Source organism: Condylostylus longicornis, unplaced genomic scaffold, assembly GCF_029603195.1.
Source record: "Condylostylus longicornis isolate FDR11 unplaced genomic scaffold, ASM2960319v2 ptg000018l, whole genome shotgun sequence".
Classification (NCBI taxonomy): domain Eukaryota; kingdom Metazoa; phylum Arthropoda; class Insecta; order Diptera; family Dolichopodidae; genus Condylostylus; species Condylostylus longicornis.
The window spans coordinates 9,676,057-9,698,423 of NW_026577987.1; the positions used below are offsets into that span (position 1 = coordinate 9,676,057).

Here is a 22,367-nt window from a genome sequence, read left to right on the forward strand (position 1 = left end):
ATGTGCAAATTTGTGGTATGATCGCTTATGATTGTATCATTATGCGAGTTATTAATGATATTGTGAACAACCATGGTACTACATACTCGTATATCTGAGACAATGAGTAACGCAATCATGTTGTTTATTATTTCTACCAGTCTATATAGAAAACACAAATCTTGTTTTAATTTATTAATAGGCATGCGATATTCTCATTTATAAATACGGGGACGAATTATTTTGTTCAGTGCAATTGTGACCATTTTTGCGTTTATATGATAGCCAAAACAATATTTTAAAAATGTATATTTTCATCATATTTGGAGAGACTTAATCGGTATCCTTATAAAATTAAATTTTCAACTCAAACTTATAATTTCTTTAAGATTTTTCATTTCAAAATTATGAATTTTCGGACGAAATGAAAAAATATTTGTGAAAATAAAATAATTAAAACTTTTTAACATTAAAATTTTATTAGCATATAAATTTTTTTTCTTTCATTCATTTTTATGTTGAAAGGCTAATAAAAATTTTAAAAAGAAAATTTATTACGACGATAATATTTTGGACAATCATTGAAATTGAAAAGTTAGATGTATAATGAATTTTTAAATAGCTGTAAAACATTATTATAAGGCCAATTAAATGTTTGAGGCAAAGCAATAATTATTTATTAAAAACGTGTAAATAACGCTTAAATTTTTGAAAATTTAATTAAAAAACAATATTTAATTATTTTTTTAATTGAATTTAAAAGTAATAAATTGGTGTTAGCATTTTTCACGTAATTAATACAGTGAAATTTGAAAAAATGGTAAATGTTGAATATAAATTTTCAGTAAAATCTTAAAGAAGTACACTGGAAAAAATGGTAAAACACTTTATATCTGAATTTTCTAAAAAAAAAGTATAAAATGAGCAGCATTTCTGCCTCTATATTGAGTACATATTTATGTGATTTACATAGCTGAAAATTAAAGCAAGATTTTATGACTACATTTTTAATTAACCTTGTTGAGATTCATCATGTGTACATGACAAACAAAACATTTCATAAATTATTGCGTAACATTGAAAATTTAGCTAAATACTCGTATTATGGCTGTAAGAAATTATTAAGAACATAATATTCACTTGCAACTCTCAGTGTAATATTTTGTGATGTAATAAAACATGGCAGAAAATGTTATTAAGCGTTTATCATTAGGAACATTCAAAACATCAAAACTGTTGGAGATGTTGTAATATTTTTTTCAGTATTTGGCCTATTTTATAGAAATATCACACTTAGCTGCATCATTCGAAACTCTTTGAGTAATATAAAATTAGATTTGGCCCAATTTTGGACAAAATAAAAATTTTATTTTACGTTTCTTACGAAAATTTGAAACTCAATAAACCAATATCTAGGGCACTGCAAAATCCGGTCTCAAAACTTATTTTTTTGATGAATCTCATGCCTAAATGTAAGTAAAAGTACACAATACTCAAATTGAACGAATAAAGGGATAATCAAGCTGCGTTATAGCTCAGATAAAAAATTAACAAACAGACTAGTACCAAATATAAGATATATTCACGCTTTCTAGTGTTAATGAACGTACCAATTAAAAATATGATTCGTTCATGAATTTCTTAGAAAAATTTTTTAAATGCAATAATTCACCAGCTTTTGAATTTTTTGCTTGTTGTATTCTATTACACATGTCTAGCATAATTTTTGGCCAATATGTGAAAACAAAACTTTCATTTTCTCATTTTCAATTCTTAATTAACAAAAAATTTCAATGAAATTCAAAAAAATGTTTACACTACAAATTTTTTAATAATTTATATAATAATATTTGAAGTAGAAATTAAAAATTTTAATTTTTAAATTTCATCGAAATATCAATTTTATGCATAATTATTAAATTTTGCTCAGATACGTATTTGTAAATAATAATAAATAAGTCAATTAGTACATACTAAATATTACATAAATGCTATAATACAATATTCTATAGGACCAATAATATGTACTCGTATAAATGCTTATACTCGTATGTAGGTGAAAAGTTATGCTATGAATTTTATGCAATAAAATAATAAACCTTATTTTAATATCATCAATAAAAGTTATGTAGGTCACAAAAAATATTTATTATGGTAGAAAAGATTGAAATTTATGGAAATTTATGAGTGTATACCTTGGAAAATATTATATAAAATTTTTTGGAAAATTGATTACTTTACAAAATTTACATTTATTTATGGGATACCTCGATGAATTTTGTGAATATTTTTGGAAGAAAAAAAAATAAAATTTTATTGAAATTAATGCAAACACATTATGTTAGCATAGTGTACAGAAATTAATTATTTTCTTCAAACGAAATTTCATTCCATTTAAATTAGCAGGTATACCTACTTGAATATAATAATAATAACAGTTAAACTAAAATGAAAAATTGATTAAATTTTGTTTAGAAAATTTCCATAAATAATAAAATAACGGTTCTCCCATAATAACAAAAATATTAAAATATCCTTTTACAACATATAAAAATATAATAAAGTTGGGTCAAACCAATGGTTTGTATTGTAGCACTTTTCCCTTCAACAAGTGAAAATTCTGCTTTTAAATACAGTCTATGTATACCTATCACACTATTAAAATTATTTTCATTCATATACAAAACTCTTTCTAGGATTGCATATTTTTAGGATGAACGATTTATGCAGTCTTTGAAATAAAGCAAAAATTAATATAAAAAGGGGTTAACATAATGCTCGATTTTAAGGGTTAATTGTGTGAGTTAAGAAAAATAATTATATTTTTTAATTTCACGGAATTTACCGTTAGCTTTTTGCGTTTATAGAAATTTGAAAAAGCGTGCGATTTCGGAAATATAAGGTGTCAAAAATTCAAATTTTACAAATTTCAAGGGGCGATAACTTGAGAGGGGGTGGAGATGGAAAAAAATTTTTTTCTAACGAAATGAACTATTTGTTAATGTCTAAAAGTCTCTAAAATTTCAAGCTTCTACAGGCTGGGATCTAGAAGAAAAACGACATCAAAAATTTGGAAAAAAAGGACTTTAGATAACGGTAAATTTGAGCGGCCATTTTATTTTTCTAAAGTTTAAATGTAGTATACCGCGCTAGGGAAAGCAAGCCGCTGCCTTTCTGCGTTTGCAAAATTTCAAAAATGCTTATGGTTTCATTGCAACAAATAGTTAAAAAAGGCCATTTTTAAGGTTTTGGGGGGGTATAACTTCTAGAGGGGGGGAGATAGGTAAAAATTTTGTTCTACGGAAGTAAGTTTCTAGTAAAGATCTATGTACATATAAAATTTCAGCTTTCTATCTTCAAGGGTGTAGAAGTTTTGTAAACAAAAAAAGTGTCCACGGACGGACGGACGGACGGACGGACGGACGGACGGACGGACAGAGTGAAACTAATAAGCACTTTTTTCAAAAAATTTTTTGGAAAAGTGCTAAAAATTATATTAAAAACAATAGACCAAGTGCATAATTTGGTAAAGAATTTAATGGTCGTTTTAAAAATGTAGTAAAAAAAATTGTTGTAAAAAGTTACATAATAGCCGGTTTCCGTATTTTAAAGAGCAAGTGTGGGTAAATTGTCAGTTTACATCATAAACAGCTTTATTAATGCCTTTTTAGTGCTCAATTTTACCCTATGTAGTTTCAATATTTACAAAATATTATTAAATAATTCTCAAAGTTTTAACTCTTTGTATCGAAAGATTGTTAAAGAAAATCTGCTCATAAAGCATTATTAAATTAACTAATTTGCTGATAATTATTTAAAAATTTCCATATGCTGGAGATATGACAAATGATATCCTGTAGGAGATAAAATTCAATTGTATTGAACTCAAATCGTAGTACCTTATTATAGAATGTCATTAAGACATCAATCAAATCAAATATAAAGTGAAAAATCCTGTACATAAGAATCACACTGAAGTTATAAGAATTCCAATTAAACTAAAGTGTATTAATATAGTTACACAAAATTTGTTCAAGCAATGTCAAAATATTGTTAACAATTATAAGACTATTTAAAATACCTGCGATTATTTGAAGAATCTTATTGGGTTTCTTTTATTTTCATTTCATACTATGTATATTATTTGAAGTACTTGTTCGATAAGGTATTCTATTTTTTCTGCACTAACATTCTACACTAATATGTTGCGCAAACTTCGATATGTTTGTTACTTTAGCATTATGTACATATATGGCTATGAACTTCGGCATATAATGCTCAAGCTTTCAAATAATTTTCACTTTTTGCTGTGTACTTGAATACTTCTGCTCCTTAGTGTACAAAATATGTTTTTTAACATTTATTTGATGTCATCCAAATTTTTTTTAAATATACATACATATATACATATGTATTTTTTACAATAAAAGAAATTCATTAAAATAACTTGAAATTTTGAACTGTTTTCATAGCTCTGCACAATTAGGTTGCTTGAATTAACTCCAATTGAATTAAATTCCTTGAAAATTTCCTCGCTAAATAATTTATTTTCACCCATTTTGTTATTATTTCATAATTTAAATTGAATTTTTATAATTTCTACTTTTTCCTATTTATAATGTTACTTTGATTGAACTAAAAAAATTTTTGGACTTATGATATTTATTCTGATTTTGAATTGATAGCAACTTTTTTAATTTAATAAGAAAAAAAAATTTATCCTCGTATATAATATAGTATAATATAATTTGATAATTTGGTTCGAAATTTGTTCTTGTTATATTTGGAGTGAGAGTAGTAGAGAGAGAGAGTTGTGTGGAGAACAAATTGGTTAGTAAAATTAGGCTAAGGTCTTAAAAACGTTTTTGATATTTAAATTTAACCGCAAAGGGTTGTGGCTATAGGCTGATCTTTGGTTCTAGAATAAGGTCTTAGTCCTTCAAAATATTGAAATTTTTGTCATAATATGAAAATATAAAGTTTGAGTTCAATTCCAAATTTAAAGAAAAAATTTCTCTTGTGTTTGAATCTTTTTTTTTTGAAATAAAAAAATTTAAATTGAATATAAACCTTTTCTTGAAATCTAGGTAATCTAGTTCGAATTCAAAAGTTTACTATTCAAAAAAAAAAAAAATTTTTTTTCAAATACATAAATATGTGAGACTTTGATTAAATCAAAATTATATTGTTAGCGTTAAAAAAGAAAATTAAAAAAGTTTTAATAAAAATGAAAAATTTTAAATAAAAAAAATTTATTTAGATTGAATTAAGGTTCTAATTTTTTTAGGTACATATTACGAGTCTGGATTTTAGTGGAAATAATTGAAGAATATACCTAATTTCTCATGTGAGAAAAACAATACGGAAAATCTAAAAATTACCCAGCTTGTTATTAAGGATTGATTTTACATTGTTCTTAATGGGGGCTGACATTCAACTGGAAAGAAATTTTAAAGAAAATATTTCAAAAAATTGATCATCAAATTTTCAAAATTTTTAATTGGATTTATATGTATCACTTTAAAAATGGATCTGCAGAAAGAATGTTAAACGCGAACGTCTTTTGTGCCTTTCAAAATCAATAAGATTAAGAAAAAATGAAATTCATCAGTTTAGGACTAAATTTACATAGTTAATTATATGAAATTCAATTTTTATTGCTTTAGAATTGGTATTAAATCTTATTAATATCAAATCCAAAGATTTCTAAAACGAAAACTATTCATATATCGCAAGAAATTTTTACTGGAATGTTTCTCACAAATATTAAAATATTGGTTGATTTCTTTTTCAGTTATAGAAATTAATTACTGGTACAATTAAATATATGTAATTGTACCAGTAATTAAATTTAATTACTAATAAGGTCTAATAAAATTCTAATAAATCTATAAGCTCCAGCAATATCTTTATAAGCTAATGTAAGGGTAATAATGAATCTAGTAATAATGAATATTTTTAAATCTATTAAGTATTTATATGGTTTTCAATATAATGTTCTTCTTACTTCAATATAAATCACATTTTTAGTCTACCCACTTCATTTGCCTTACTTAAATCAGTGAGACTAACATCAACATATTTATTTGAATTTGCGTCCACCATTCCATTCCATTGCTAGTAAAACTTCCACTTTTTACTAGCAATGGAACTTTGAAATTTTCGGTAACTGATATTTAGAATTTGTGATTTAACAAGTGATAGTAAGAATTACATTTATATTCCATTCGAAAATGTGATCCATTGAAGAGTTTTTACACACTCTCAAATGACATTTATAAAACACATTGAATTTTAAAACTTTTTAAATCAAATTTAAATAAATCTAATTAAATTTCATATTAAAGTTTAAAAGTTTCTAGTTAATAAAACGTTGAAAGGAAGTTTAATTATATTTATTTTGAAATACAAAAATAATTTTTTGTAAAAGTAAAAAATTCAAGAAGAAAAAGTAATCAAAAATAATTTTACAAAACTTTTAATAAAATATTCATTTGACTGCATGGTAAGCAGAAAATAATTCACATACTTCATTCTTTCTATGCTTTTCTATTCATATATGTATAAAGATAAATAGCTAAGTAAAAAAGTTTTTACGTAAATATTTTCTACACAATTCAAATATTTTTGAATGTTAAACTAAAGAAAAGGAAAATGGCTACTCTATCAAAATAAAAACAATAGCAGATGTCACCATCATATAAAATTTTCTCATACAAAGTAATTAAACAAGAGTAAAATGAGATCAGAACAATTTTATAGAATTTCGCTTTTATAAAATCTGACAACCAGTATATGGAAGCTAATCTATAAAACTTTTTTAGAAAATAAAAAAAATTTTTATGTACTTTTATATCCCCATACGAACGTATGTTCGAAGGGTATTATAAATTTGCCTTACCGTTTGTAATGCTAAGAAATAATGGTCTGAGAGGTAGACATAATTGTATGCATTTTAGCGTCGCATTCTTAGTCGATATAACCATTCCTGTCCGTTTGTCCGTCCATCAAAGCGATAGCTCAGAAACTAATGAATTAAGCCCAACAAATTTTCACAAATGACTTAGATTTCACAATAGTTAAAGCCATAATCCTATTTAAATTGCATATAATCGCGGCAGTAGTACGGCTAGCTGCTTACTACTTCAAAATTTTTTTGACTATGTTTCAAAAATTGTTGAAGCTATAATATCGAGGTTTTATACAAGAAAATATATTACTGGGTTCTGTTGTATGTGATGAAAATCGTTGTTGTAGCTGTCACATAACTTTAATAATTATTTGGACATATCTTAGTAGTTACTTAAGATACAGTACTGAAATTCTATATAAACAAATAACGTAACTTGTTCGCTATTTAGGATAAAAACTGTTGCGATATCATAGGCGATTATGATAGTTGTCTTACAACTCCAAAAGTTATTTGGCATTATCTCAGAAATTACATTGAAGCTATAATATAGGAATTTGTTGTAGTTGCTATGTTTTGTAAAAGTAGTTGCAATTTCTTGACTCGGAGTAGTAGCTGCCATTTACTGAAATTACAGTGATAAAATACATATAATACATATTAAAAAAACAACGTTTTGTGAAATAGTGTGGCAATTACAATATAACTCTTAAAATCATTCATTCTAATGGCTATCACAAAGTTGACACGGTCAACTCTACCAATTCTCGTTATTTATAAAAGTTTTGAAAAAAAAGCAACGTGAGTGGAGAGAGATTCAAGCTTGTCTTTATAGTATAATGTTTAAAAATATTTTAAAGGATTCTATTAGTAAGGAGTCTTTTGAAAGTGTTGATAAAATTTTGTTGTTTATTGTTCTGAGTTTTGAAAAATAATCGCTTGAAAAAATGGGAGAAACTGTTATCTTAGCAAATTCTACTTGATGCGATTATGAATTTAGTGTTATTTGCAAAAGATTTAATTTGATTATTGATTTGAGAAATATCAAAGCAGAAATTTGAATGGGGTACTTAAGAAATTGATTTGCTTTCTATGTTAAATTTTTTTTGCTTTCCATCTTTAGTTTTTAGTAAATTTAATTTGCTGCTACTTCACATTGGAAATTTAAACTGTATAAATAAGGTTATTCATTTTGACGTTTTTGTACATTTTGACATCTGCATATAACTTGCCATTTAATGCTAAAAGTTATTTTTTATGTAAAAAGTTAATTTGTGTTTGAAGTCAAAAAATTGTCAATTTTTTCTACTCCAAACTATAGTTTCGAATATTCTAGTATATATATATAACTAGTTTTCCTCCGTATTCTAATCCGACACTCTGCATTATGAAGTTACGGGAGTATCTATGTAATATAAAGATAAGCTCTTTGTAGCTATTAGCCAATGCAACTGACCCACACAAGCACTTAACAGTTAAAAAAAAATTGAATCTCATCCAAAGTTTAAATTTTTTGATACTAAATTCTTACTGAATTTAGACAATTAAATTTATAGTCAAAATTTACCTATCAATTTTCCATTTTCTGCCTGTCTGTCTGGCTGCTTGCTTAAAACGCTTCTACACCGTTTATCGCTAAAAATGGAATTTTTAATTGCATTCAAAATATTATTTCTTCTATATTAAGTTATAAACCATTATAATAACCATTAGCAGCCGAAAAACTTCATTTAAACTAAGTTTTACATATGAATTTAAAACAAGTGCTTGTAGTAACTTATACATATCAAGTGTAAAAAAGTAATTGCAAGTTCTCATGGAATTTATTTCCATATAGAATAAATTTGAAATATTCACTAATTAAGAAAAAACCAGCATGAAACTTAAAACATTTCAGTCCCATAACAATAAAATAAAAATGTTTTGTAACGGAAACTACAACTATGGCAAATTGTATCGTCATGTTTTACTTCACTAAGTTTTATTTATTTCTTAATTTACATATTCTACATATATAAAAAAACTGTCACAATTTCATCAGCAAGTCAAGCATACTAAGGTGCTTTAATTGAGTGCAGTAATGCATCATATCGGTATTATATATAGACAACAATCATTACATTTATCGTAGATTTTTTCGACCGGATTAAAAAACATTTTTTTTTCAAGTGGTCCCGCGAAATTATAGGAATCAGTTTTATAATGATTATTGCGATTATTTCATATTTTCCAAATTTTAAACAAAAAAAATTTGAGAAAAAGGTAAATTTTATAGGCTACGCATGGTAACGCTACTTCTGTTACAGGAAATTTTTGGTATTGCAGCGCAGATTTATTCGATAATAATTAACTTGACGCATTAATCAAATGCGCATACGACTTATGACATCATATGTCATTGCCAATACCATTTTAGTGCCATCGATTTGGTTTCCTACGTTTTTCAATTGCACTTCAATTGAAGATCTTGCAGGGTTCATGAAAATTTTTTTTTTCATCAAATCTTCAAAATGAAAATTTTATTTTTAAAAAATATTTAAGAATTTCTGTAACTTTTAAATTAAAATTTCCTAATTTGTGACCTTTACCCTTAAGGTTGCTTTAAAATTCTTGCTTAAGGTTGCAATGAAATATTTCATCATTATTCTTCCTTATCCTTTTAAATTGTTTAACGTTACAAAAGAAAAAAGTAATTAAAAATAACATATAAAAAGTTTTTTTAATTCGATGAATAGAAAAAAAATAAACAAAAATAAAATAAAAAAAATTTGATACTGAGATTTTTATACCTTCAGCCTTAATATATGCAATGCAAAATGAAAAATGCTTATGCAGTACAAACATGTGAAAATAATAAAATCACTTTTGGACACCAGAATTTTAAGTTTAACGACCACCTTTGAAACACAAGAAACTAAAAAAAAAAAAATCTTTATGCATAAAAATAAAAATTTTAAATGCATTTTCATGACACAAAAATGTAAATCTCTTCTTAATTGGATTTGCAAAACAACTAAAAATACTCGTGTCATTCGAGTTTTGTTAGCATTGTAGATTTCTTTTTCTACCTTTCTCTATGCCCTATGATGGTATGCAATTTCATTGCATTAAAACTTTAAAACTTTTATAATATTTTTTTTTTGTTTGCCGTATATTTTTTCACTTTAGTCGAAAATCAGGAAATACTTTTTCATATGATCGGATTACTGACTTACAACAAGTGTTTTTGTTTTCCTTCTAATTTTTGTCCGTATTCGCCTGTATGGAAAGAAAAGGGTGATGAAAAAGGGCAAAACAGTAAACTAAAGTAAAAAACTTTTATAGGTGTTCAATGCCCACTCGACAAGAAAAAACAAAAAATTGATTTTTTTTTTGTATTTTTAAAATTATTTTGTTTGTGCCTGGTTGAGTGAAAGTTAAAATACAGAAACAGAAAATTCTTTTTCCAAAGTAGATAGAATTTTTCAATGCAAAAATTGAATTGAATTTAATTTAAAAAAAAAAGAAAATGGCGGCTATTAAGGTACAATGATTGTTTTTAAATTCCTAATTAAGTTTTTTAATTGATATTTTGATTATATAGACAATAATGGCTTTACGTTTGAAATTGGTTCGGTAAATTGAGAAAATTTCAAATAAAAAACTGCTACTTTTGCAGAACTATCTACAAGGGACTCGAATATGATTCCCATTAAAATTTCAAATATATTTCATTAATAAATCTAATGATTACAATTATTTTCAATTAAAAATTACGCCATTGTATAATTTATTTATTATTAAACTTAGTGGGTCTTATTAATGTAAGAATTTTTCATAATTTATTCAAAGAAAAATTACAATATGAAAACTTGATGATTACCATATTATAGAAAAACTATAATCAAATTTGTGTAAAGGTGGTCGGTTGCATAAATCCATTCTGTTGTTGAATGTTGGACATCTCGACATTTCACTATTATTGGATCATCAAGCTAAATATTTTATATGTATGTCATACAGTGTTAAGCTAACAATCAAGTTAACTTACTTAAGTTAAGCGTTAAATTTAGACATTTTTTATACCCTGCACCTTCGTGAAGGGTATATGTATTCGCTTTGGTATGGAATTTGTAACCACTTGAAGGAGTGGGCATATATATATATTCTTGTTCAGCGTAAAATTCTGTGTTGAATTAGATGTGTCTGCCCGCCAGTCTGTCAAATCGCACGATAACTCAAAAATGAATAATGCAAATTACCCTAACCTTTCAAAAATTGTTTCCGTTTTTCCAAGGACGTTTCTATTGTAATTGAACCTATTCGGACATCAGGTTCAGGTAGCTGCCATACAATTTAAAGAGTTTTTTTATAATATTGCAAAAACTAACACTTAATATTAATATCAAATTTCGTAAAGGTGTGTCCAATAATAAAGCAACGTTCTACATATATTTTGAAAATTTTAAATATTTGCAAAAATAATAAAGCTAGATTCATAAAATTTGGAAGTTGCGTGTCTACCTAAAGGTCAAAGATAATATCCGTAACGCTCCTATTGAGTGCGCTTTGACAGGTTCGAGTAATTGCCATTTAACAATGAAAGCCAATTCTAGATGTTTCAAAAAAAATTTTTAAACTCAGATTGTCAAAGTGCAGGATATTATTCACACCGACTGAAACTTTTTTAATTGTTTTTTCAATATTTCTATTTTAGCATTTTGTATTTGTACTAATTTATTTACTATGAAGATGATATGTACATACATTTACATATATTTTCCAACTACATACATTTGCATGTATTTTGATGGTTCATCTTGCATTTTACTAATATGAGTCAAATATGATAATCAATTATCCGGAGTTGTTTATTACCCCGATCGTAAAAATAATATAAAAATTATTTTTAAATTTATACTTTGCTTGTAATTTTATAGACTCATATTGAGCTCATTGTTTTCCGCTTTCTAATAAGAAACAAGAAAATTTTTAAAATAATGTAAAAGGAATACTTAATTGAAGCTAATTACTCTAAATTGATATAATTATCCAGCGACTTATGGTAATTATTCTAATTAACTTTAATAAAATTATTCACCTGTTATTCATTTTAAAGAGATTTCTCTTTGAAAAGTTTAAATTCTAAAAACCTGAAATACCTGAAATTTTTAATGGAAAAATAACAAAGGAAAAAACGAAAAACAAAAATCTGTTTTTCATTAAAATAAAAAAAAAAAACGAAAAAATTCAACAACATTTTTCATTGTCTTGTTATACTCCTCTTATATACTTAAGATTTATTAAAAGAATTATGAAAAGTTTTTAAGTTTATTTGAAAAAAAGATTTAAAATTGCCACTTTTAATATACCAACTTCATAATATAATAAGTAAATGTGTCTTCGAAAAAGTCATCATCCTTAAATTTTCCTGCAATATAGTAAATTTATCAAAATAAGATCATAATGAGACAAAACGAATTATGAATTATGTGAAATTTTTCATCTTTATATAGTCATTTATGGTGTTTTTACTAAAAACATGATAAAATCTTAAGATAAATCTTAATTAAAAACTTTAAAAAGAAAAAATATAAAAAAAAATTCTTTTTTTTTCACTCTCTTTACTTAAAAAATCTTATTCAAAAAAAAAATAAGAATATAGGAAAATTGAAGAAAATTCAACAGTAAAATTAAATGAACATCACAAAGTAAAAAGTCCATAAAACAATTTTTTAACAAGATATGCAATTAAAAAGTTTTCACCGGGAACACAAAATGTATAACCACTTCCTTTTTCTTTACCTACATAAGGAACAAAAGGGATGAGAAGTTTTTCGTTTTTTTTTTTTACAAAGTTAAAAATTTAAAAAAAGAAAGGAAGGGAGAAAAATCTTTGGAAAATTTATTTTCCATTTAAGCGTCACTCAAGTAGAACGAACAAAATCTCTTACATACAGGGTATTCCATAACAAAGTGAACTGCTATATACCATGGCATAGGCCTTAAAGAGTAGACAAAAGTGGAGAAGGCTCCAATGTACGTTTTTTAAAAATGAAGAGTTAAAATTTCAAATTTTTCGAACTTTAAAGTAATTCCGAAATCTGAACAGATTATAATTAATGTAGATATTCACGAAAAAGCCCTTATTCTGAAGTTTCCAAATCATATTTATCAATACGCCGGTTTTACACAGTCATGCAGTTATGCTTCAAATTTCAAAAAGTATAAAAATAAGCCGAAATTGACTTTAAGCCCCTGTAACTCCAAGCCTGATGAGCTGTAAACCCCGTTTCTATAAAAAAGATTTGTCTACTCATGAAGTCCGATACAATGTTATATAAGAGTGCGCTTTGTTAAGGGATACCCTGTATATATATTTCAACTAGAAGAGCGAGAAATAAAGTTTTTACACAATCTGATTGCAAACAGGTTGTTTTTTTTATAATATCTTATTTAAAGTTCAGAAATAATTTCATACATTATGTGTGAGTAAATCATTTGTTAGAAACTCTGAAAAACCACTAAGAATCAGTTTAGATTAATTAGGAAGGTAAGGCTTTCCAAGAAATAAAGTACAAAAATATAAAGTGGCTGAAATAACAAGAAAAGATGAGTCGGTGGGGATTATTGAGAAAGTAATTGCGGAATAGAATCCTTTTAAAATTTGAACGGTTCTGATACGCAATTAAAGATCGACCACACTATATAATTGTACCGGTTACCATCGCTAACTGAAAATTGGTTCAATTTGATATATATCTAGTAAAAGTTGACAAATTTCCAAATCTCAACATATAGAAATTAATTAAATGTGTACCATGTGGTGCTCTACCAACCAAATGATCATATATTTTGTGAAGTGTTAGTCAAGCTCTTCGGATATATGAAAATCTTTCAATATCTAATTAGGTTTAGTTTATAAAAATCTTAGTTACATTTGATTGATTAAGGACAATGGGATATACGAACATAATTTTACTAAAAACAATTTTTGCGCCTGTATCTTTTATAATTGGATGAATATATAGTTGGAGGAGAGCAGAATGAATCTTCGAACATAATAACCTACTCGATTCCGACCGCACCTATAATATAGAAATTCTCGTTTTTAACTTCTCTATCACTTCCTTTTCCATCGAAATTTCTTATTCCATCTACTTACATATTATGCATACAATATGTGAGTGTAGATATAGTGAGTAACTGCGTATAAAAAATTGATTAAAGGTATTTTTAGAATACGCAATTTTTTAAGAATAGAGGCAAAAAAAATCAGATGTAAATAAAAAGAATTGTTATACCACCAAAATTACCACCACATTACCACTACCGGCATAAAAAAAAATTATAAATCTGTAAGAAATCTTAAAATAACTTTTCAACTTTTTAGAAAAAAAAGTTGTCATCGTGCCCTTGTCGTTTATAATTCTCTTTACAATTTGTTTTTATTTTTGTTTTTTTCAGACAACCTGCACATAAGAGACGACTTTGTGTCTTTTATTTTACACAATGGATTCGTAAATTATTTGTAAATCCTAATTCTACATAAGAAAAAAAAATTATTCACGATTTCTTAATTTTCAAAGAACAAAAAGAAACTTTAAAGACTTCACGATTCATATGATTTCAAAAAGAATTCAAATTTTCATATTCAAAAATGTAATAATTTTTCAAGCACATACAAAGCCGAAAATTGTATTTTTTCCTTCCTATTTATTACGTGTTCCTTGTCTTTTTTCTTATTTGTCTTTCTTTTGTTTTCCTCCTACCAAACCAATCATATTTGAATTACAATATACTTATAACTATTTATTATCCTTTAGGCGTATTCCCGTGTTCTTATAAGAATGGAATTTTTTTTTTCTGTTCTTGTCGTCACTTATGATGGCTATTATAAGAAAAACAAAACAAACATGGAATAATAGGGAGAGATCACCATATCATCAGTGTAAAGAAGGGAAGGAAAAATCACAAAATATGAAAGAATTTCAACCTTTTAAACTTAGGGTATTGTTAAATATTTTCGAAGTAATTTTTGTTCTCATCTTTAAAATTTTCATCTACTGAACATTGTTGAGACAAACAAAATATAAAACAAAAAAAAAGAAATAAAAACGGAGAATAAATTCATATTTGTAAACAGACAAAAGCTAAAAAGTTAAAATATGAAAAATATTTTATGCATGCACACATAAACACAAACGTGAATGTTATATTGTTAGTTATCCTTATATTATCCTTTTTTTATTCTATATGTAAAAATCTTCTGATACATTCAACCGATTAAATTTTTTTTTTTTCATTCTCAAGAAAAAATTTCTTTTGGCATGAAATTGAATTTGCTTTTGTGAATATATTGTTGAAAAAAAAATAGTTATAAAACAAACAACCAAAAATAATATTAAAACAGGTATAACCTTCCACTATGAGGTGATAGTAGAATTTTTGTATAAACTGAGAATTAAGATAAAAATTCTACACAAAACGAGCAACTAAATTGTTTTCTAGTAACTTATTAATGTTGCCACATGTGGCTGCTTACATTTCTCTTTTCCAAATTGACCAATTTTATTTAATGCAAAATTTAATGCAATAAACACTGTAATTTTTACAGTTAAAAAAATTTCAAGTTATGTTTTTTTCTTAGAAGGAAGTCCTTAAATAGATTTCTTTCTGTTGTCTAGAAATGAGCAACATGATGAACTGAATTACAAATTTATAATGCATTTTTCATCAATTACGGTTGAATTCTTTCTAAAAATGAAAATAACCCATTATTTGTACGTTAAAGATTTTCCTATATAGTTTCTTGCCTCTCTTAAATTCATAAATATTTAAAAAACCCTTGTTGAAATCTTTGGTTTTTCATATTTTCCTTTCCCTTTGATATAACAATAAAAAATAACAAAAACAGAGTTAAAGTAAAAAATATAAAAAAAAACTTTAACTAAATATATAAAAAAACCAAAAAAAAAAAGCAATAAAAACAAAGAGAATAGGAATAAAAATCAAATTCGTTGTCCTCTTACAAAGAACTGAATATGATTTCAATTTTATAATATGATTCTGTGTATCCTTGTTACGGTATATAGACACAATTCACTTGCAAACAAAATGAATCAAATTATGATTTTCTAAAGGAGGAAAACTTGATGGAATATACGAAAAGAAATTTTTTTCATATATATTATACAGCTGCTTCAAAAGATTAGAACGATGATGGTGGTATCATTGAGTTTATATTATAAGAACAGTGTTAAACAAGAATAGCTACACTTCGATTAAATTCAGTCGTTGAATAACAAAAGGAAGCAAAAAATCTACCAGGATTTTTTTTATTATATCCCTTTAGCGAAATTTTTCAATAATTCCAAATTCTGTTATTTCCTTCTATTTTTTGAATATTTTTTTTTTCTTCTATTTTTGTGATTTTTGTAACGTAGACATTATTTTGAATAGAAATGATCGTCATTTTAAATAACATGAAAAGATAAAAATCGATTTGAACGCATGCTGGTTTATGAATGTTTGTATATTGTAATAAAAAAAAACCCAGGAAAAGTTGAAGACAGAATTTTTTCTTTTTCAAGAATACTTGAGTTGTTTAAGTTTAAATTTTTATGAATAAATTTATTTATATAATGATTTTAATAAGAAAAAAAAAATTCAAACAAATTGCATACTTATTGGGGTTTTACATTTTTATATACCTTATTCATAATGATATTTTTATGTTGTTGACTTTTAAATTTAATATTGTAAAAAGTGATAACATAAACATTTTAAAATCTAATTTACACGATTATTGCGCTTTTCGAATTGTCAATTTAAGAAATTTGTTAAGAGAAATTTGTTGAAATTGCTGTGTGCTCTAATGCGTACTATGAATTGTTTTGAAACTAAGTTGAATGTTACAAATTTTCTCTAAAGTACTTAAATTACTACTAGCTGATTAACAAAACGTGTTAGAACTTATCTGAAAATATTATTTTATGAACTTTAATTTCCACACATATCTGAAAAATTTGTACGGATTGTTAAATTCCAGCAATTTTTGTTATGTCAGTAGTATAGAGGAGCTGACTATATAATTGAGAATGTAAGGCTTGTTCAAGGTTAAATGTTCAATATAAAATTGAAATAAATGCGAAAATGTTTAATAAATGTAAAAACTTTAAGAAGATCGAAGTTTAGAAAATTGATTTTTTAAAAAAATTATTCGAAATAATTAAAGAAAAATTGTCCTTGAATGGTTAGTAGAATGATAGAAAATTATGTTGCACAAATACCACTTTTATCATATTACAAATATTTTGGTAATGTAATTTTGATAAATTTTATTTCTTGATTACAAATAATGAAATTTCAATTATGCAAATCTTGCATCAAAAAACTAGAAAGTTCAGTTCTTTATAAATAATAATTTTTTTTTTCATATTAAAATTTATTTGAAAAGAAACTTCTCTGTATAACAAACTTGAATAAAATTCGACGATCTTCTATAATATTTTCAGTCACAAAAAAATTAATTTCCTACAAGATATGGTGGTTTAATGTTACCTACTCTGATAAGTCACAATCATAAGAGTTCTTTTGAAATGCAATGCATATGGAGAAGAGTAATGCAATGTGTGTATATGGAAAAAAGTTCAATTTTATACAAAAAAATACAAAAATTTTTCTTAAAATTTTTTTTCACCTCAAGGTATATAAATTTTTGGACAAATTTCTGAAAGATCTTGGAAGAAAAAATGTTCTGATTGGTTTTACTTTGCCAGTTGTTTTATAGATGTTTGGTTTAACAAACAGTTTATCAAAATTCTACAGTGTTAGTATTAGAAATTGGAAATTTTTACACAACGAAAGTTTTGGTAGAAACATTATTTTTCTAGAATAAAATTTTTAAAAATTTTGTCTCCCGTTTAAGTACCGTTCAAACTATTCAGAATTATAAAAAAAAAAAAAAACAAGTTTTTCCAAATTCTGTAATTATTACAAAAATATTCGCAAAAAGTAAATTTTGAGGCCTTTATTCCTTCAACACTATAAGTTCTTTCGAATTTCTTTATCCAGAATATGCTTGCAATCGCCTTCTTATCAAAGATATTATCCCTTATACTATAACTATAAATTTATTAGGAATCTAATCGAATATTCATGAAAGAGTAACCACAATCATTATTTAGATGCGCAGCTATATAAGAAATACAAGTCCTACAATTAAATTTTTAAAATAAAATGTGCTATTCTATGCTTTACTTACTTGAATTTTTTATTTCTCTATTCTTCACCCACTTCGATCCATGTACAAAATATTAAAAAAAAAAAATATAAAGTGCATTTACTAGCTAGGAATTATTTACAAAATTTGAAAACGTTTTCATTTACTTTTCAGTTTTTTTTCCTTCTTTCTTCTTGTATTGACATTGGAAACTAGAAGAATTTACTTTATAAAAAAAAAATGGAAAAGGAAAGCTGAAGTAGAAATAAAGTGCTAATATGCTCTCTAATATTGACTCAGGTTAGATTAATTTTTTCTTCATTTTGTCACTTTTGAATAGATGAAACTTCAATGTTTGCATATTCACACATCAAAAAAGTGAAATGTAGTTGGATTTTTAATGGAAATGAAAACATGTGTACAAAAAATGAGAACGTACATAACAAAATTGAAGTTGTTGCATAAAGTTTAATAAGATCTACTGTAAAAAATCAATAATAAATTCAGAAAAATACTTTTACATAAATTTTTTAAAATTGCGTTTTAGAAATTATTTACAAATTTGATTACAAAATCTTTGAGTCTTGATCATCATAAAATTTATTGGAATATAAGAAAATCCTCTACAATAATAAGAAAAGTGTGTTGTTTACTAAAGTCAATTAACTTTTGCACACCTACTTATTCTCAGTATGAGAATTTCTAATAAAAATGAAATATTTTTTATCACTAAAAGTTCATAAACTATTAGAACTGGATCACAAATAATAAGGATTTTTCTACTTCATAATAATAAGGAGAAGGTGAAAAGTGAATTTCAACAATTTAAAAGGAGCCCTTCTAACAAATTTATGTTTCATTAGTAGGGTAAAAATGCAATGATTCTCAAGTTATTTATTAAAGTTTGCAGACAGTATAGAAAATTTATGGCAATAATTCTGAATGAAATTACTAAAGCATGTAATTACTTTTATTGTGTAAAATCAAAGATATTTTTGATTTAGAAAATTTTTACAACTTTAAGGATAATTTTTATGTGTACTTATATTTTAGCTAATCTAACTGATCACATTTATTGGATGAACCAATTTTCAAAAATTTATTTTAATTGTAGTTTACTTTTTTAAAGAAATACAAGAGTTTTGAAAAAATTTGCACGTAGAATATTTTTAAAATTTTATGACTATGCTCTACGATACTAGTAGATTTAACTGATATAACAAATATAATTTCATTCATCAAACTAAAAAATTTGGTCGATCCTCTGCTCTTCACATCAGATATCATGTTTTCTTATTTTGTTATTAAAATTGATCTACTCTATATAAGATTCACCAAACCCAATTAAAATATTTTTAATTATATAGAAAAAAAAAATAATTGTAGAACAAAAACTTTTTATAAATTTTTTTGTATTTTTATATATGGCTAAGTATTTTATCATTTATTTTTTCTCCTAAGAAAAAAAAAACTAATTATTGCTGAAAACTTTAAATCAATGTAAGTATTATTAAGCGTTACATAACAAAGTTTCTGAAGAAAATCCAGGTCAAATTTTTTCATTAAAAAAAAATATCATTTCAATAAACTGAGTGTAATATGAGTAGAAAAGTTTCATATTAAAACAATAGAAAATTAATAAGACTAAAAAAACAATATTGAGAAAATGCTCTTTAAGAAAGTTTTAAGATTAAAAGTAAAATTTTCCTCATTACACTACTATGTACTTGTCTTCTTGTAAATTTTTATATATACGTACATAAATATAGTATAATTTTGCTGAGAAATATTGCAAATGAGTTTATTGCTTGGTATATGTACTTAAAACTTTGTCTACATATAATAATATTGAACTTATAATATTCATATAGGTCCTTCTCTATCAATATTTCTTAGATTATTCAAGAAAAAAAAAAACGATTTATTTTGTTTTCCTCAAAGATTTTCCTGTCCTCATTGTAAGAACTTGAAACTTATATACAGTTAATTTAAGACTTTTTGGTATCATTAACTATACAACATAAATATTTTATATTGAACTTAATAGAAAAGGATCATTTATATTAAAAGGATATTTTTTGTATAAAATAAACAAAAAAAAAATTAAAAATTAAATCCTGATCAAAATTTCATGAAATTTAAAAGGAGATATTGGGAATATTTTCTTAAAATTTTTTTAAAATGCACTCCAAGAAATTGTTCGAGTAATCTATAAAATTAGAGAAAACATTTTATTTAGTTGAGAGAATTATATTGTAAAAATGACGATTATGTCTACGAAAAATTCCTTTCACAAAACATAAAATTGACTTTACTCATTGAAAATCGCTATATAGATGAACCTGTAACAGAGCATAATCTCTCAGGGGCAGAAAATTGGACAATTTAATAAAAAAAAAAAACGTTCCTGGAGGGCGGAAGGGACGCTAATGAATATTTAACACCCAAAATCTCAGTTGAAAATTTTTGGTATCGACTTAAGCTGTTATAACCTCCATATTTATTAACAGATTTAAAAATATTAATATGCAACTGAGTAAACCGTTGAAAAGAAGATCGTTTTTTTTAAGAAACGGCGTGTTATTTGCGGCATTACTGAAAAACTTATTGAGGAACTAATTCAAAAAAAGATTTTGAGTTTTTCCTTAAAATTACCTCTTAATAATTCTTTATGAAATGCCCCATTTTCGAGATAATTCGGTTGTACTCTGGACAGTTTTCAAGAATAATCGCTATCTCCCCTTTATGGCTTCGGTAGACTAACAACAAGTTCACCCTATATGCCGTAAATAATACCCGTTTCTATTCTACTGTTCACTTATTCCTCAAATGGACTGGAATTTGTAGAAGTATTTCGTTATACAATTATAGAAGTTTTAGCTATACTAAATACCAAAAATCCAATAATGTATATTACAATTTTTTTTTATTTTACCAAATGTTCAACAAATTTTTTTCAGTGCCAAAAAAAATTTTCATATTTTTCTCAGTTACAAACTTAATTTTAATAGATGACATGCTAAGTAGTGCATATACCTACACAAATTTCATTTATAAGTATTCAAAACTTTCCAAAAACTTTTACTAACATTTTAGGCAGAAATATATTTATATAGCATAATAGCATCATTATTTGTATATCCTTTTCCTTTGGAAATTCCATTCCACTTATAAATACATGGATGTATATTAGATAAAGTAGAAGATATTATTTTATAAAGAATAAAATTTAAACTATAAACTGTTATTATCTTTGTGATTAGTTTACTTAAAATTCGTTTATATGGGTAATGTTGTAAAACTATTACATAGTTTATACACTAACACATAGTTTAACACAAATTATTATAATGTTGCAGAGTATGGAACATAAAAAAATGCACACAAAATTATAAGTAGTATAAATGTATATATAGTATGTGGATATTTTGTATTTCTATAAGTATTTTACATGTAAGATACTCACTTTTAAAGTATGCTCAAACTATATACAAGGTAAAATCTCTCCACTCCAATAATATAAGTATAAAGCTCATGAAAATTACTTTGAAATTGTTTTTCTTTCACTTTAAATATTTCCTTCCTTCCTTGTTATTTTCCTTCCTATCTAAATTTGTTATATTTTGTTGCTATAAATTGTTGCATTTCCTCTTTGCTTAAAGCAGAAAATGTGTATGGTGTATGAAATATTAGACTATTTAATTCCCATGTTTTCCATTTTTTTTATGCTTTTTAAACGAAAATTTTCCTTTTATATATGTAGGTTTTTCTACTGAGTTCTAAGTATACTTGGATAACTAGTTAGGTTGTATTTTTTTTCCCTTAAAACTTGCTTACTGCTCCTATTAAACTAAATTTCCACTGAACGCTTTTCAACTCTCATAAAATTGTTGAATCCACTGTGAAAATAAAGAGAAACAAAACAAAAATGAGAAAAATTAAAAAAGTTTAAAAAATTTTTTTTTAAATATAAAAATTATTTGAGTGCGACAATGTGAAAGCGAAAATGGTATTTGATAATCTAAACTGTGGTGGTTCCTTCTGATTTTAAAATGTATTATTTGATTATATAGAAATTTTATTATTTTTTTTTTGAAAATTCGAAAAAGGTAATGTGTAAAATGAACAATTTGTCTACACGCGTTCGTACAAAAATTTATTGAAAGTGTCAATTCTTGGAATTTTAATTGTGCAAGGAAAATGAGAAATGTATTAAATAATTGTTAAATGAGTAATTGACAGAAGACTGAATTAAATACAAAATTTGATAGACGA

At 25.3% G+C, this 22,367-nt stretch overlaps 1 protein-coding gene across 1 annotated transcript in view; it reads right to left on the reverse strand.

Annotated features, from left to right (window-relative positions):
* Positions 1-21,997, reverse strand: part of LOC129606423 (homeobox protein 5) — an 86,266-nt gene extending 64,269 nt beyond the window's left edge. Inside the window, exon 1 of the mRNA XM_055516749.1 lies at positions 21,559-21,997. The gene's annotated coding sequence lies outside the window, so the exon portion shown is untranslated. The remainder of the gene's footprint in view (positions 1-21,558) is intronic.
* Between the last annotated feature and the right edge of the window lie 370 nt (positions 21,998-22,367).